We start from the raw sequence: 12,704 nt of genomic DNA, 5'->3' as shown, positions 1-12,704 counted from the left end.
TAAATTTTGTAGAAGACACGATTTGGAGTTACAAACCAAATTTACAGTAATATTACCTTTTACACTAACAATTGTGTGTGTTTTTTTTCTTTATAGTTATTAGTCTCCGAAATTAGGTAAAAAACAAAAAGTATAGTTACAAACCATTGTAACAATAACTCTACTTTTTGTAATTGCCCATGTATTTACCTTTACTGAGATCTTTATTTTTCCATACAACTTCAATTTACTGTCTAATGTACTTTCATTTCTTCTTGAAGGATTCTCTTGACCATTTTTTGTGAGGCAGGTAAAATGACCATGAATTTCCTCAGCTTGTTTTCTTTTCTTTCCTTCTTTCTCTCCTTCCTTCCTTCCTTTCTTTCCTTCTTTCTCTTTCTTTCTTTTCTTTCTTTCTCTTTCTTTCTTTCTCTCTCTCACTCTTTCTCTCTTTCTTTCTTTTAAATGGCTGAACCCATGGAATATGGAAGTTTCTAGGTCAGGGACTTAATTCAAGCCTCAGCTGCAGCCTCTGCCACAGCTGCAGGAACCCCGGATCCTTTAACCCACTGGCTCAGGCCAGGGATTGAACCCACACCTCTGTAGCAACGCAAGCTGCTGCACTGGATTCTTAACCCACTGTGCCACAGCAGGAAATCCTCCCTCAGCTTTTATCTGTAAATTTCTTAATTTCTCCCTCAATTTTGAAAGAGATATAGTATTTTTAATTGGCAGGTTATTTTTCCTTTTAGCACTTTGAACATATTAACTCATTGTCTTTTGGCTTCCAAAGTTTCTGATAAAAGATCTGCTTATACTCTTATTGAGGATCCCTTTTATGTGATAATTTGCTTCTTTCTTACTGCTTTCATGATTTTCACTTTGTCTCTGCCTTTTGAAAGCGTGATTATAATGTGTCTCATGGTAGGTCTCTTTGAGTTTATCTTGGAGTTTGTTGAGTTTCTTGAATGTTTTATTTATGTCACACATCAAATTTGGCAAGCCTTCAGCCAGTATATCATCAGATATTCTTTCTGCACCCCCTCTTCTTCTTGAACATTCATGGTGCTAATGCTGCTCCTCTTGGTGGTATCCCTTAGAACTTTTAGATTCTGTTTCTTCAATATTTTTTCCTTATGTTGCTTAAATGACAATTCCAATTATTCCATCTTCAAGTTCACTGATTTTTTTATTTACTTTTTAAAAAAATTAAAGTACAGTTGATTTTCAACATTGTGCCAATTTCTGCAGTACAACAAAGTGACTCAGTCAGAAGTTCACTGATTCCTTCTTCTGCCTGGTTAAATGTGTCTTTGATTTCCCCTAGTAAGATTTTGATTTCCGTTATTAATCTTTACAGTTCTAGAATTTTGTTTTGGTTTCTTATTTTAATTTTTCAATTTATTTATTGATATTTCCATTTTTAAAATTTTATTACAGTTGATTTACATTGTTCTGTCAATTTCTGCTATACAGCAAAGTGACCTGGTTGCACATATACATATATTCTTTTTCTCACATTATCCTCCATCATGCTCTATCACAAGTGACTGGATACAGTTCCCTGTGCTACACAGCAGGATCTCATTGCCTATCCACTCCAAATGCAATAGTTTCCATGTACCAACCCCAAATTCACAGTCCAACCCACTCCCTTCCCCCTTGGCAACCACAAGTCTGTTCTCCATATCTATGAGTTTTGTTGTTATTGTTTGTTTGTTTTCTGTAGATAGGTTCTTTTGTGCCATATTTTAGGTTCAACATACAGGTGATATCATATGGTATTTGTTTTTCTCTTTCTGAGAAAAACATACTTAGCTTAGTATGAGAATCTTTAGTTCCATCCCTATTTCTGCAAATGGCATTATTTTTTTTCTTCTTTATGGATGAGTATTGTTCCGTTGCGTATATGTACCACATCTTCTTTTTTTTTTTTTTTCGCATCTTTTTATTTATTTATTTTCCCACTGTACAGCAAGGGGATCAAGTTATCCTTACATGTATACATTTTTCCCCCACCCTTTGTTCTGTTGCAATATGAGTATCTAGACATAGTTCTCAATGCTACTCAGCAGGATCTCCTTGTAAATCTATTCTAAGTTGTATCTGATAACCCCAAGCTCCCGATCCCTCCCACTCCCTCCCCCTCCCATCAGGCAACCACAAGTCTGTTTTCTAAGTTCATGATTTTCTTTTCTGAGGAGATGTTCATTTGTGCAAGATATTAGATTCCAGTTATAAGTGATATCATATGGTGTTTGTCTTTGTCTTTCTGGCTCATTTCACTCAGGATGAGATTCTCTAGTTCCATCCATGTTGCTGCAAATGGCATTATGTCATTCTTTTTTATGGCTGAGTAGTATTCCATTGTGTATATATACCACCTCTTCCAAATCCAATCATCTGTCGATGGACATTTGGGTTGTTTCCATGTCCTGGCTATTGTGAGTAGTGCTGCAATGAACATGCGGGTGCATGTGTCTCTTTTAAGTAGAGTTTTGTCCGGATAGATGCCCAAGAGTGGGATTGTGGGGTCATATGGAAGTTCTATGTATAGATTTCTAAGGTATCTCCAAACTGTTCTCCATAGTGGCTATACCAGCTTATATTCCCACCAACAGTGCAGGAGGGTTCCCTTTTCTCCACAACCCTTCAAGAACTTGTTATTTGTGGACTTATTAATGATGGCCATTCTGACTGGTGTGAGGTGGTATATCATGGTAGTTTTGATTTGCATTTCTCTTATAATCAGCGATGTTGAGCATTTTTTCAAGTGTTTGCTGGCCATCTGTATATCTTCCTTGGAGAACAGTCTATTCAGGTCTTTTGCTCATTTTTCCATTGGTTGATTGGCTTTTTTGATGTTGGGTTGTATAAGTTGCTTATATAGTCTAGAGATTAAGCCCTTGTCGGTTGCATCATTTGAAACTCTTTTCTCCCATTCTGTAAGTTGTCTTTTTGTTTTCTTTTGGTTTCCTTTGCTGTGCAAAAGCTTTTCAGTTTGATGAGGTCCCATGGGTTTATTTTTGCTCTAGTTTCTATTGCTTTGGGAGACTGCCCTGAGAAAATATTCATGATGTTGATGTCAGAGAGTGTTTTGCCTATGTTTTCTTCTAGGAGTTTGATGGTGTCCTGTCATATATTTAAGTCTATCAGCCATTTGGAGTTTATTTTTGTGCATGGTGTGAGGGTGTGTTCTAGTTTCATTGCTTTGCATGCAGCTGTCCAGGTTTCCCAGCAATGCTTGCTGAATAGACTTTCTTTTTCCCATTTTATGTTCTTGCCTCCCTCGTCAAAGATTAATTGACCATAGGTGTCAGGGTTTATTTTTGGGTTCTCTATTCTGTTCCATTGGTCTGTCCGTCTGTTTTGATACTAGTAGCACACTGTTTTGATGACTGTGCCTTTGTAATATTTTTTGAAGTCTGAGAAAGTTATGCCTCCTGCTTGGTTTTTGTTTCTCAGGATTGCTTTGGCAATTCTGGGTCTTTTGTTGTTCCATATAAATGTTTGGATTGTTTGTTCTAGTTCTGTGAAAAATGTCATGGGTAATTTGATAGGGATTGCATTGAATCTGTAGATTGCTTTGGGTAGGATGGCCATTTTCACAATATTGATTTTTCCAATCCAGGAGCATGGAATATCTTTCCATATCGTTACATCTTCTTTGATTATAGTTTTATAGCTCTCAGCATATAAGTCCTTTACTGAAATATTAGAAAAGGAATACAAAAATACAATACCTTTTAAAATTGCACCTCACAAAATCAAATACTTTGGAATACACCTGATATTTCCATTTTATTCATAATTGTTTTCTTGACTTTCTCCACATCTTCCTTTAGTTCTTTTAGTATATTTAAGACAAATCTTTTAAAATCTTTGTCTAGCATATCTGCCATTCGGTATTTTTCAGAGACAGAGTCTATTTATTTATTTGTATTTTTGAGTGGACCATACTTTGTTTCTTTGTATGCTCTGTGACTTTTCATGTAATATTTACTATGGTAACTCTGGAAATCAGATTCTACCTCTTTCCCAGGGTTTACTGGATTATGTTATTGTTTTGTTTGTTTTTGTTTATTTGATTTTTATAGACTGTCTGTATGCCAAGGAGAAGCCTAATGTCTAAATTTAAAATTTTCTTGGGTATTTTCTGAGTCTTTTGCTGGACATGTGTGGGAACTCTCTAATTCTCTGTATATGCAATTGTTTTTCAATGTCCTAGTCTGTAGTATCTAAGTTCTAAAAGAGGGAAAACCAAGAATTGTGTTGGAGGACCCTAACCCTTTATGTCCCCTAGAAGTTACCAGGTGGAAGGCAGAGGTGCTTGTAAAAATGGGGGAGATGCAAAAACAATGGCTGCCTGTCTCTTTGTCTGCACACCTCTGAAACCAGAAGCAGAAACAAGTGACAGAGCAGAGCTTCCTAATATTTAGAGGAACAGGGTCCTCTCTGCCCACGCTGGCTTCCACAAGCTACGTACAAGCTGCTCCAGGAGCATGTGCACAGCTGTCTACCCGCTGTGTGGCTGAGGGCGAGAACGGATAGCTGCTACTTTGCTAAGAGGTAAAATTGACCAAAATTAATGTAATTTACCAGCCATGGCTTCCCTGGAAGTTGCGAGCCTTCAACAGACTCTAGAGTTCTAAAGCAGTTATATCAGGCAGATTCTGCCAGTGTAATTGTTGTTTAAGTAGGGAGACAGATTTCTGATTCTTCCTACATTGCCATTTTCCCACAATCCTCTCTGGTCTCATCTTTTAAGTTACTTGCATATATATAAATCTGTATAATAAAAAGTTATAGATGCTATTCCACATGATTAAAAATAATTGAGACTGATCTCATCTTTACTCTTTTAATATACTGAAGGCAGTTATTAAACATCAAAAATAAAATAAAAAAGTGGTAAAATTTCATTCACCGATAGTATCACTTAAATTTGGTTATCGGTTTAACAACAATGCTCTCATATACTGTGAGTTGCCAAGGTGAATGTCATTAGAGTTCAATAATAAATAATGTCTGTTTCTAGGCCTCTTATTTATTATATCTTAATTGTAGGAAATGGACTCTTAAAAGGAGAAAGAGTAATTAGAGCAGTGTACACTGAATAACATAGAGTTCAAAACTGAGGCAGATTTCAGAAGGCAGAGTATTGGAAGAAGGGTTTATTGAGGAGAGTGGTGCTTGGCCTAGATTCTAAAGGAAGTAATAAGGAGAGAGTATATTGCAAACAACATTTAAAGTGTATCACCAGTGTATAAAGAATGGCATGATTAGTTTGTTTCTAGCATCCTTTCTTTCCTCATAATAAACCAGAGAGTGTACTCTATTTTTTTCTTTTACCCCTAAATAAATATCTTTTATATCTCACTTCCCTAAGATCCTTAAATATGAATGACTAGCTAATCTTGAACTACAGGGTAGTAATGCAACAGAAGCTTGAAGCTGAATCAGGATTTGGCTGCATTTTGCCTGTGTGATCATGAGCAAGTTGTTCAAGTGAAAAACTGATGCAATTGCATTTATCCCATATGTTCATTTGAACATAAAATGTGATAATGCACCTAAGTTGCCTGCCTAGTGCCTACTATGTACATATGATGTTCATGAGCATTGCACTTTCTGGAGTTTTAACAGGTAGAAACAGTCTTCTCTGATGGTGCTCTTGGGAGATAAAAAATTAAAGAGAGATTTTTTTTTTTTTGCTTTATAAGGCCACACCCTTGGCATAAGGAAGTTCCCATAGGGGTCTAACTGGAGCTGCAGCTGTCGGCCTAAGCCGCAGCCACAGCAATGCAGGATGCAAGACATGTCTGTGACCTACACCACAGCTCACAGCAATGCCAGATCCTTAGTCCACCGAACAAGGCCAGGGATAGAACCTGCAACCTCATGGATCCTAGTTGGGTTCGTTGCTGCTGAGCCATGATGGGAACTCCCTAAAGACAGATATTCTTATTTTCATGTATTTGAATTACTCTTTCTTTCAGAAGGGCCGAGTGAATGAGCCAGGCCATAAGGGCTCTGCCAAAAATAAGGCCTGCTTCCCATAGCTCCAGACTATGATAAAGTCAATATGTAAGAAATCAAGTCAGAGGGGAAACTTGTGAGCAAGAGAGGGGACCTCAAGGAAGAAGTCACTATTTAAAACTTTTCAGTAGTTTTAATGATGATAAGGAAGAATAAAGAAATGAGAGTAGTAAACTGTGCACCAGGAACTCAGTAAAGCAGATAAGAACATGATTTCTCAGAAATCAGCATTATCTTCATACTTCCTATGGTATAGAGGGGTTATCAGTGTTGAAAATGCTAGGTATAAAGGGGTATTTACTTAAAATTAATATAATTAAAGAACAGGAGTTCCTATTGTGGCTTGGCAGCTAACAAACCCGACTAGCATCCTTGAGGATGCAGGTTCGATCCCAGGCCTTGTTCAGTGGTTAAGGATCCGGTGTTGCTGTGAGCTGTGGTGTAGGTCGCAAATGTGGCTCAGATCCCACATTGCTATGGCTGTGGTGTAGGCTGGCGGCTACAGCTCTGCTTGGACACCTAGCCTGGGAACCTCCATATGCTGCGGGTGTGGCCCTAAAAAGACAAAAAAAAAGAAAAAAAAAAAAGAATATAGTAGAGTTTCCACTGTGGCACAGTGGGTTAAGGATCTGACCAGAGGCTTGGGTTGCTGAGGAGGTGCAGGTTTGATTCCTGCCTCAAGAACGTCCATATTCTGCAAGTGCAGACAAAAAAAAAAAAAAAAAAAAAAAAAGAACCTAATAAAAGTGACACAAAAAGAACTTTTTTATAAAGCAGAAAAAAAACTCAAAGATTTTGAAATTAAATTTAGGATTTCCAAAGGAGAAACCATGGCAGGGAGGAGGGATAGAATCTAAGAGTGGGATTAACATACACAGACTACCATATGTAAAATAAATAACTAACAAGCACCTACTGTATAGTGCAGCGAGGCTTATTCAATGCTCTGTAATAACCTATGTTGGGGGGGGTGACGAATGGATATTTGTATATATATATATATATATATAACTGATTTTTACTTTACTCTGATAACAATACAACACTGTAAATCAACTACACCCCAATAAAAACTTTAAAACAAATAGATATAGCATATAGTGAAATAAAGACAGTAACTGGTTTGAAAACCATAACTCTGTGTCACAGTCAAATGTTAAAATGTGGTCATATCTCCCCAACTGCCTATGTCTGAAAGCATTAGGCATGCTCTATGGCTCAACAGTTTAGCCTGAAGCACTTTCCAGAATTTCTGGAATATACTATTAAGTATGTTACTTATGTCATAGTCTCTACTCATTCCTCAGAGCCTTCTGGCAAAGGAAAAGGAAATTCCTATTCCTGAATGATGCATTTCCCGACTGGTCACCATCTTTTATTTCTTTCTGTTTTTATTGCCCTGAATTGTTTTTTGCAGGTTACATAGTTGCTTTCTTTTGCTTTAGGGACCTTCTTTTTCCATTCTGACTTCTGGCAAACTTCTTTCTACAGAACATTCTTATTTATAGATACTATAGATATAGATATGTAAGGTTATTCACAATAGATATTTACAAAATGTTCCTTCTTGCCTCTTTTCTCTATGTCCTCCTTCTTACTCTTAAGTGTATCTGGAGAAATGGATGAAGAAAATCTCAGAGAGGCCGTGAAGAAAAATCCTTTCTCTGTTTAGCAGAAATAATGGTCCATTTGAAATTTACCAAACTTTATATGCCTAATACGTTAGTTTTTTACCCATCACCATGTTTAATATGGAATGATGCTAAAACTATTATGGGAAGATTTTAACATATATCTAGAGACAGGAATACAATTCCATAATATATTTGTAGACTAGCCAATGAGTTCATAAGCCACATACCAGCAGCACTTTAACTTTCAGGTAAAACACTGGATTTTGATATATAGAATATCTGAGGTAATTCAAAGACCTTGTTTTCCAATACAGGGAGGGTGTTAGAAGTAAAGAGTAACCATGGCAATTAAAAATACAGATTTTTTAGAATCATAGGTCATAATCCAAGTTCTGTAACTTACTGAATTTTAGAGCTATAACAGATTAATTAACCTCCATTAAGCTGTATATCTGTATATGTCAGGAAAAATATTTTAAAGATATTAGACGGAAAGAAATAAAATATTTATTTCCTGCTTCCCTTTCCCTTGATCTGAGAAGAACAGTTCTCTATTCACGGCTTTAGGGCAGAGGAATCCAACAGGGAGGAAGGCAGGAAACACTATCTTCCATCTTTGATTTTCAACAGCTTAACCTATTAAGGAGATTAAGCTTTGTGGCTCTGAGGCTGAACATGCAGATAGAGTGTGATTTTAAGTAGAAAGAAAAAGGAATGAGTGGTGTTTAAGACAGATTTGAGGAACATACCTAACCCTGAAGACCAGGGCCCTACCTTCTACCCTCATTCCTCAATCCGGTGGTTGAGGTTTGGTGTGGTTAACTAGGGAGAAAAAAGCTGAGGGAGAATAAATTTATAAAATGTCCAGAGAGATTAAGGGAGATGAATGTATCATGGCTATAGGAACAACGAGGGAAAGAGCAGCAATGTCTGATTAGGAATTGAGCGAAATCATATTCCATAGATGGTTCAGTCTTCTTCGAACAGTCATAACAAACTATCCTTCCTAACAGTGACCTGGGGCCTCAGGAGCCAGAACCTTGCCTGTTAGACTCAGCATAGTGACCCCAGTCCTACGTTGGAATTCTCTAAGAGAGGGTTGTCTGCATGGATCCAGCCAGAGTAAGTCATCAAGAGACTGGATAAGGTTCTGATACAGTAATCAACCCCCAAATACATCCCTGACTTCTGCATGTGAGCAGAGGAACAGAGAAACTTCATCTCTAAGCGGGTTACATTGTGGGAGAAGAACTGAAACAGGATACCAGCCTAATGAGAACTACTCTCAGGATTACATTGTACTGAGAGATAGAAAAGGTGGCTGTAGACATAAGCCAACACTCACAGGTAGTGAAAAAATATTGTATCAAATACACGCTCATTACATAGCATTTGTTTTCTTTAACAAACTCTTTGCCGTCTTCATCATCATCACAGTCATCACCACAGATAAGATCTCCAGAGCCTACAGAGTAGAACAGTCACTTCTCCAACAGCACACATCATATCAGAAAGTACTGGGAGAAATACCGAGTGGTGAGAGTAAAGATTCCTAAACCCCAGTTAAATCTGGGTGAGAAGCTACAAAGTTTTGCTTTGTGTGCAGCCTTCATGTTGAAAACCTCTCAAAATACAAACAAACCTCTCAATCAGTTGTGCTTTGTATTTGTTTTCTGTATTTACTTATTGATTTTTGATTATCAGAACATTCAACTCTCATAGCTGCTGAATGCCAACCTCTGCTACTCTGCATTTAATTTTCCTAAAAGGAAAAGCTCATCTGTGTGCCAGAGCATCAGAAACAAGACTACTGAATATGTGCTTTTGGAAGGCAAAGCTGACCTTTGTCTCTCTGACCAGAAGAACATCTTTGATTGTGTGTCAGCCTATGATGGCATATGGGTCAGCCTGGGGCTCCAGCTGGACTTTTGTGAATTTAATCAGCTGGATGGTACCAGTTCCCACCGAGAGACTAAGATAAATAACAACACGTTCCTCACCCAACTCTAGAGAAAATACAGTCACAGTGGGCACTAATTGTTCATGCTCACTCAGATCATTTTTATGCTGTATTTTGCATGTTTTGAAGTTTATATAGGCTTCCAGGATAGAAAAAAAAATTGTCCAATTTCCCTTAAGGCTAGAATGTGAACATGTGAGTTGCGTTCTGCCAACCAGTGATGGCAGAGGCAGCTCGGTTGTGTGGTTTGTGGTATTGGTGGAAGCTTCCAGACCGCTGTAGAGACACAAGGTTATTAGTTAGTGATGACAGCAGTTCTGTAACAAATTAAATCTGAAGTGCAATCTGGAAGTTGCTCCTGTTAACTTAGCTTCCAGCAAACGCTTGCAGCCTTCCCAAAGATCCCAAACAATACCCAGTAACTGCTTTTTTTTTTTTTTTTTTTTTGTCTTTTTGCCATTTCTTGGGCCACTCCTGCAGCATATGGAGGTTCCCAGGCTAGGGTCTAATCAGAGCTGCAGCCACCGGCCTAAGCCAGAGCCACAGCAATGCAGGATCCAAGCCGCGTCTACAACCTATACCACAGCCCAGTGGATCGTCAACCCACTGAGCAAGGGCAGGGACCGAACCCACAACCTCATGGTTCCTAGTTGGATTCGTTAACCACTGCGCCACGACGGGAACTCCCCCGGTCACTGTCTTAAATCTCTCCCTGCTTGCCTATGTTAGAATAGATCTTCTACCTACAAAGATAAAGTTCTGAAACATGTAGTGGGGTAGTGATAAAGGGCGCCATCAACCGGGGACTTTTGAGTTGAATTCTGTGCGTTTGCAAGAGGGTGAGGGACTGAATAGAAGCTTCTGGATTTAAAGAGAGGGAGAGAGGAGGGAATGGAGGGACAGAGGGAAGGAGGGTTGAGAGAGAGATTCTCCTTCTATCAGCTCCACTTACCCTCTTAAACTTATAGCCTCACAATGGAACAACCTCAGCGGAGACATAACCTCCCCAGTAGTTCCAACAATGGGGCCAAACTGCCTCCTTTTGGTCTCACCAGCTTCCCATGCCTACTTTTGAACCAGTTCTCTGTGGTCAGGGGGTTGCAAAGATCTCAGTGGCCAGAGCAGAGAGCACAAATTCAAACAAACCACAAGTTCACACAAATTAAGGGTGGAAAAACAGTTGTCTCTAAAAAAAAATAGTTTTATTCCCCAAATAAGAGAAACTTGGGGCTGAGGAGATTCAAACAACTGATCGATTCTAAGTATCTGAGGATGCTCTCTGCTTCCATCTTGCTGTAGGCATGATATAACCAGGGGATACACCTCTCTGAGCATATTCTCTAAAATGATGCTTTTTCAACAATTATTAAGATATTACTTTAGACAGATTTTTAAAACTAGCTCAATGAATTTTATTATATTTATAGTTGTACAGCCATCATCACAACCTAATTTTAGAAAATTTCCATCCCAAACCCCCAATCCGCCCCTCCCTTCTCACTTGTCCCATATGTTTTTCAAAGTCTATAATCTATTTCTGTTCTGCAAATATGTTCTTTTATATCCTTTTTTTTTTTTTTTTTAGTTTCCATCATATGATATCATATAATGTGTCTCTCACTCTCTAACCTCACTTAGTATGATAATTTCTAGGTCCATCCATGTTACTGCAAATGCCATTTCATTCTTTTTTATGGCTGAGTCATATTCCATTGGATACATGAACCACATCGTCTTGATTCATTCCTCTTTGATGGACATTTAGGGTGCTTCCTTGTCTTGGCTATTGTATATAGTACTGAAATAAACATTGAGATACATGAATCTTTCGAGGCAAGGTTTTCTCCAGATAGATGCCCAGGAGTGGGACTGCTGGATCATACAGTAATTCTTTTTTTTATGTATTTTTTTTTATTGTTATTTCACCCAATTTTTGTTTCCACTGTACAGCATGGGGACCCAGTTACACATACATGTACACATACTTTTTTCTCCCACTGTCATGCTCCACTGTGAGTATCTAGACATACTTCTCAGTGCTACACAGCAGGATCTCATTGTTAATCCATTCCAAAAGCAATAGTTTGCATCTGTTAACAAGCTCCAGATCCATCCCACTTTCTCCCTCTCCCTCTCCCACGGGAAACCACAAGTCTATTCTCCAAGTCCATGATTTTCTTTTCTGTGGAAATCTATTTTTAGTTTCTGAGGAACCTCCATACTGTTTTCCATAGGGGTTGCACCAATTTACATTCCCACCAACAGTGTAAGAGGGTTCCCTTTCTACATACCCTTTCCAGCATTTAGTGTTTGTAGATTTTTTGATGATGGCCATTCTGGCTAGTTTAAGGTTCTACCTCATAGTAGTTTTGACTTGCATTTCTCTAATAATTAGCAATGGAAAGCGTCTTTTCATGTGTTTTTTTGAGACAGATGGCTTTTAATCTCTGATAAAATGATATTGGATAAAGCACATTGAAAACAAGTCTGTGAGGCCCTTAAAGAAGATGGTCAAAGAATGGCATTTTCACAGGTCAGTTGTCTGTCTGTCAGAAATCCTAGCACCCTCTCTGATCCTCAAGGTACAGAAGTTAAACCAACTCAAGGTCTTTTTCCACTTTTCTTTTATGATTACCCTAAACTCATTCTTCTCCACCACGAAAATGAGTACCTATGGAAACAATGCTGATTAGTAGGAATAAGTCTAATTAAAGATAACTGTAATTAGTGCTAATGACCCTCCCTCTAGGCTCACAAGGTTAAAGAGGGTTATTATTATTTTTATTGCTATTGTTATTATTTTATGACTATCAGAAAAGACAGAGAGATAAAATTCACTCAGAGGACTTTATGTCTCGAAGTTAAAGCTTGGATGGATTAAAGATGTCCATCTGTACAAATGCACTTATGCTTACATATGCAGAATTACAGATTCACCCTCACGCTTCCACAGTTATACTACACAGACTTCCCCATCAATAATTTTTCAGTAATTATTTCCTAATTATTTAGAAGGAGAGGGGTTGCTCTAGGTTCCAAGCATCTAATCCAACTACTTTATGACACTATAACACTTACTCTAATTTACACTT

This window comes from Sus scrofa, chromosome 6 (genome assembly GCF_000003025.6).
Source record: "Sus scrofa isolate TJ Tabasco breed Duroc chromosome 6, Sscrofa11.1, whole genome shotgun sequence".
NCBI classification, from domain to species: Eukaryota; Metazoa; Chordata; class Mammalia; order Artiodactyla; family Suidae; genus Sus; species Sus scrofa.
The sequence above is the reverse complement of the archived record's forward strand: the minus strand, read 5'-3'. Positions refer to the sequence as shown.